This window comes from Canis lupus, chromosome 6 (genome assembly GCF_003254725.2).
Source record: "Canis lupus dingo isolate Sandy chromosome 6, ASM325472v2, whole genome shotgun sequence".
NCBI lineage: Eukaryota > Metazoa > Chordata > Mammalia > Carnivora > Canidae > Canis > Canis lupus.
Window position 1 is genome coordinate 37,935,843 of NC_064248.1, and position 5,821 is coordinate 37,941,663.

A 5,821-nucleotide genomic window follows, 5' to 3' on the forward strand; every position below is an offset into this window, starting at 1 on the left:
GCCCCTGAAATTTCCACCAAAGCCTCCAGCCCTGCCTGTATTAGCCTTTTATTTTCTATACTCTGATACTTTGAAAATGGGGCCTTGCTGACGCTGGAGAGATTTTCCCTCCCAGGGTTGCCCAATTCCTAGAGACAGCAGATCCTCCTAAACGGGGCATTTTTAAATGAAAACCAAACATTGCGGAGTCCACAGCCCCCAACCACCTCTCAGGTGGGCGTCACTATCCACCTGCCAGGGTCACCCCCAGGCCAGGAAACACAAGCAGTAGGTCCCGGAGGCACTGAAGTCGTTCAGACGGGCAGGTCCCAACTTGCTCGCTCAGCCTCACCTGTCGCTCCCCTGAAACCGCAAGAAAAGCTCTCCCCCACATTTTCTGTGAACTTCCTCGGCTTCCGTCGCAATACCAGGTGCCTCCCCTGTGCCCCGCCCACCTCGCACCCCGCACCCCCACCCCGGGGGCCAGGCGCACCCCTCTGCTTCGGAGCTGTAACAAACCATCCTCTCCACGGCTGCTGGGCTCCCCACACCCGAAGAGCATAAAACCTCCCAAAACACTGCCCCCCCCCGCCCCCGTGGCTGGGGCACCTGTGGGACCCCGACTCTAGGCCTGGCCCCTCCCCATGCTGAATTTCCACTGTGGTTTCCTTCCTTGTCTGTGGGAGGCCCTTCCGGTAGCCCCGCGTTTGCAAGCATGACCTTTCACACCCCAAAGCAAAAACAAACCACAAACAAACAAAAACGCCCAGAAGTTGGGGCGCCCCCTGACGCTGGCTTACCTGGTGGTCGCCCGCACCCACACGGGCCAGGTCTCCTGCTCTGGGGGCAGACCCACGTGTGGGGGACCAAGTTTGCTCCGGTCCCGGACCTCCCCAAAAAAGTGGGCTCGTCCGGGATTTGAACCCGGGACCTCTCGCACCCAAAGCGAGAATCATACCCCTAGACCAACGAGCCGCCCCGGCGCTGCTTGGGGACGGGTGTCGGTGGAGACCTGTGCCCCCGGTTCCGCGCTCCGCTCCCGGAGCCCTGGCCTCCCGATCCCTCGGGAAGTGTGTGTGTGGGGGGGGGGGGGGTGGAGGAGGGTGTAGGGGTGCGCAGCGCAGCCGGGACCTGCAGGGAGGGAGAGCGGCGGCCGGCGGGCCCAGGCCCTCACAGCGCCCCGCGCCCCCAGATGAGAGGCCCTCCCGCGGGGGGAGCCTGGTGGCCCGGGTGACACGGGGGTGTCTCATGGTCGATCCCACGCAACGTGGGACCCAACTCCCAGGACCCTGAGAGGAGGCTCTGCTGTCTCCCCCGCGGCCAGAGCGGCCCAGCCCCCCTCATCTCGCGGAAGGACCCCGGGGCTCCCGTCCTCGATCGGGCCCCCCTGACCTGGGCTTGGCCCTCCAAGTCCCTCGCCACGGTGGCACCCCGATGCAGGGGTCAGAACTGGGGTCGGGGCTCGCTTCTGCCCAAACGCTCCCAGCTCTCCCTCTGGCGCTAAGCGGGGGCCCCGCCCCGCGCGGAGGAGGGTCCCCCTGGCGTGGTCCCGCGCCCGGGCCCCGGCATCCTCCCGGTTTGCGTCTCGTCCCCTCGGAAGGGAGGGGTGCTCCGGGCGCGGAAGCCGCCCGTCTCCCCTACGCGACGCCGCTCGCGTGCCTCTAGGCCACCTCCAGGCCGACGGGACGGGGCGGGGCGGCAAACAGTGGCCCCTCGCTCCCTGCTGAAAGGACCCCGAATCCGGCGATCCAGTCCCGGGGGCAGCGTGCGGGACCAGGCCCGTCCCCACGACCGCTGGCAACGCCCCCCAGTGCCCTAGTCCCCCGCGGAGCGGGGCCGCCACCCGCCGGCCCGGCTAGCTCAGTCGGTAGAGCATGAGACTCTTAATCTCAGGGTCGTGGGTTCGAGTCCCACGTTGGGCGTGGCTTTTGTCCTGCTGACCTTACAACGAGAAACAGGGGATTGGATTTGTACTGATTAAAACCCTCGGAAAGCGGAATCTGTTGCTGGTCCCAGGGAGCCAGCCTCCAATCTCCCCAAGGCAAGGCGACTTGCTTTCCTCATTGCTATTTTATCATATATGTTTTGTCATTTTGAATAGTTGAAATTTATTCAAAAGTTCCAGATGCAGTACACGCAGAGGTCGGGAGCCTCTCCGAAGAGCCCCCATACTAGGAACTTAAAGTTGTCAAGATCTGAGCATGGGCTAACACCGCCAACCCAAGAACATCACCCAAGGCAGGACTCCAACCCAGTACTTAGGAGGTTAAGTCCCAGCTCTAGGGACTGAAGGAGAGAGCTACAGAAGACGACTTGAAGTGGATTTTCAGCTAAAGGTGGAAACTTCTGAACTCTGGCCTGGAGGGAGGACCTAGTGGGGCCCCATTTATATCGGGGGTGCTCTCCCTCCCCCACCGCCTCCTCCAATAAAGTGCCCCCACCCACCCCCAACCCACCACACAGGCTTCCCTCCCTGGCCTGTTCAGCCCTGTGCCATCTCTCCCCTTTCTAAAATACAAAGAAAATGAGTATGGAGGGATACTCTAAGTGCAGGTTAGACTGTCAGCTCCGGGAGAAGCAAGCAGAGAGGGAAGTGTGGGTTCCTTTCTGTGGAAGGGTAGGAGAGCCTGAAGGCTTAGACACCCGGATCCTGAGGCTCCGCATCTGTGAGTCAGGGTGTCAGGTCCTCTGGATAATCTGGGTTTCCAGTGGTCCAGTCCTCCAGGTGCATGTGCGGCTCTAGCATCCAGCCTCTCTAGGTCCTGGCTCCACGCTTCCAGGGGTGGGAGTGGGCTAGGGAGTGAGGAGGCACCTGGCAGGTACCTCTTGGTATGTGGGCCAGGGCTCCCTACCCATCCAAGAGACTGTACTTGGGGCCCCTGGGTGGGCCCACTCACTTAAGCAACTGATTCTTGGTTTCAGCTCAAATCCTGATCTCAGGGTTAGGATATTGAGCCCTGCATGGGGCTCCATGTGTCTCTGGCTTAGGGCAGAATCCACTTGGGACTCTCTCTGCCCCTTCTCCTGCACCATGTACTCTCTCTTTGTCTCTCAAATAAATAAAAAAAATTTAATAGACCTGGCCCTGCTTCCTGATGATGTTCATGGCTGTCAATGCCAGTGTGTAGGGGCCATGCCAGGTCATAGATTTTTTTTAAGATTTTATTTATTTATTCATTCATGAGAGACACACAGAGAGAGGCAGAGACACAGGCAGAGGGAGAAGCAGGCTCCATGCAGGGAACCTGACGTGGGACTCGATCCCGGGTCTCCAGGATCACACCCTGGGCCAAAGGCAGGCGCTAACCCACTGAGCCACCCAGGGATCCCTTAAATAAAATCTTTAAGGAAATAAAAAAGTAAATGTTAACTGCATGTAAAAAATACCTTATGGCAACATCTGGACTCGAGAGTTTGACCAAACATTTGGGCACCATAGCCTGCCCAAGTTGGCAGAAGTTAACCATTGTGGGGTCTTACCAAGTGCTAGGCTTCTTTCTTAATAAGAGGGGATGCAAGGTACACGAGCTTACCTTGTACCTTGGATATGTCAGAGTACCTGCCGGACCAGAGAACAGTCACTCCCAAGCTTCTCAAAGATGCTGGGGCCTCCCCTCCACTGCACAGGTGTTATTTCCTCGGTAAAGGCATTTCCTCCAGGCTCTGCCAAGATAGTCAGCAGTGGGCGTTTGCTCTGATGATGTAGGACCGCTCCAGCTTGCCTGTGTCTCCGTCCTTCTGATTCCTTTCTCCACAGATTGCTGTGGCATTTCTGGCAATTCTCCTTCAGCTCATGAAGCCGTGCCGACTGTGTATCATAACCAGCTTGAGGGACTCTTGCCAGGGGGTTAAGGCCTGTATCAAGGAAGAGTCCCCTGCAGATCATCTTTCCTTTTCCCAGCTTTTTATTCTCCCCACCCTGATTCAGGACGGGTTACTGCTGACACGACATCCAGGTGCTACAGCTTCCGGTGTAGTTGCCCCCCTTCCAAGCAGGGCCAGTACTTTCTCAGGTGAGATGGAACCTCAGTTCTGGGCCGGGTGGCCTGGAGGAGAAGTAGAAGCAGGTCCTGAAGACATGACACATTGTCTCATAAAGTGTCTGTCTCACCTGAGGTTCATTCCAGCCTTCAGGCAAGGAGGGTGGAGGCCTCGGCCACATGTGCAGGTTCAGAGACACTTCCTGCTTCTCCACACATCTTCCCACCCAGCCCCATTCCAAATCTCTGGGTCCCGCTTCTTCCCTCCCAGCCCCTGACATTGGCAGGAGAGATTTGCCGAGGGTGACAATTCCACTTTTTCTCAACATTTGGTATCTCTACACTGAGGAGCCAAGCCTGGTCTTCAGCTTTGTTGGCCTTTCAGCTGCAGCACATGTAGGATGCTTTCCGCGCTGCCGAAATGCTTTGAATTGGTGATTAGTCAATGTGAGCATGTCATTCTTTCGTTTCAGTGCATGAAAGATGCATTAAAGATGCTCAACAACAACCTAACCAAGACCCATCCTCTGAAAACTATAAAACACTGATGAAAGAAACTGAAGATGACACAAAGAAATGGAAAGATAGTCCATGCTAATGATTGGAAGGACAAATATTGTTAAAATGTCTGTACTGCCCAAAGCAATCTACACATTTAATGCAACCTCTATCAAAATACCAACAGCATTTTTTTTCACAGAACTAGAACAAACAATTCTAAAATATGTATGAAGCCATAAAAGACTCTGAAGAACCAGAGCAATCTTTTTTTTTTTAAGATTTATTTATTCATTTAGAGAGTACACAGTGGGGAGGGGGGGCAGAGGGAGAGAGAGAATCCCAAGCGGACCCCACGATCAGCGCGGAGCCCGATGGTGGCTTGACCTGAACCAAAATCAACAGTCAGATGCTTAACAGACTCAGCCACCCCGGCACCCCTAGCCAGACAATCCTGAAAAAGAAGAGCAAAGCTGGAAGCATCATGATTCCAGACTTTAATTATATTACAAAACAATATGGTACTGGCACAAAAATAGACACATAGATCAGTGGAACAGAATAGAAAACCCAGTTAAAATATTCAAGTAATCTCTACCACCAAGGTGGGGGTTCAAGATCAAGAGTTGCATGCTCTTCTGACTGAGCCAGCCAGGTGTTCCAAATAAACCTACAATTATATGATCAATTAATCTTTCATAAAGTAGGAAAGAATATCCAATGGAAAAAAGACCGTCTCTTTGACAAATGGTGCTGGTAAAACTGGTCAGCTACACGCAAAAGAATGAAACTGTGGACCACTTTCCTACACCATACACAAAAATAAATTCAAAGTGGATTACAGACCTAAGTTTGAGATATGAAACCATCAAAATCCTAGAGGAGAACATAGGCAGTAATTTCTTTGACATCAGCCATAGCAACATCTTTCTAGATGTCTCCAGAAGCAAGGGAAACAAAAGCAAAAATAAATTATTGAGACTACATCAAAACAAAAAACGAAAAACAAAAACTTCTGCATAGTGAATAAAGCAATAAACCCATGGAATGGAAGATGTTGACAAATGACATGTTTGATAAAGGGTTAGTATCCAAAATATATTAAGAACTTAAAAAACTCAACACCCCCCAAAATAAATAATCTACTTTAAAAATGAGCAGAGGGAACCCGGCTGGCTCAGTCAGTGGAACATGTGACTCTCGACCTCAGGGTTGTGAGTTCGAGACCCACGTTGGGTAATGGCTTAAAAATTCAAAAAAAATTTTTTTAAAGGTCTTTATTTATTTATTCATAAGAGACACACAGAGAGAGAGGCAGAGATGCAGGCAGAGGGAGAAGCAGCCTGACGTAAGACTTGATCCCA

At 53.3% G+C, this 5,821-nt stretch overlaps 2 non-coding genes across 2 annotated transcripts; one reads left to right on the forward strand and one right to left on the reverse strand.

Moving 5' to 3' along the window:
- Nucleotides 1-882: 882 nt before the first annotated feature.
- On the reverse strand, nt 883-954 carry TRNAP-UGG (transfer RNA proline (anticodon UGG)). The gene has a single exon. It is a non-coding gene; the product is annotated as a tRNA-Pro (tRNA).
- An 874-nt stretch (nt 955-1,828) lies between these two features.
- TRNAK-CUU (transfer RNA lysine (anticodon CUU)) lies at nt 1,829-1,901 on the forward strand. The gene has a single exon. It is a non-coding gene; the product is annotated as a tRNA-Lys (tRNA).
- The last annotated feature ends 3,920 nt before the right edge of the window (nt 1,902-5,821 follow it).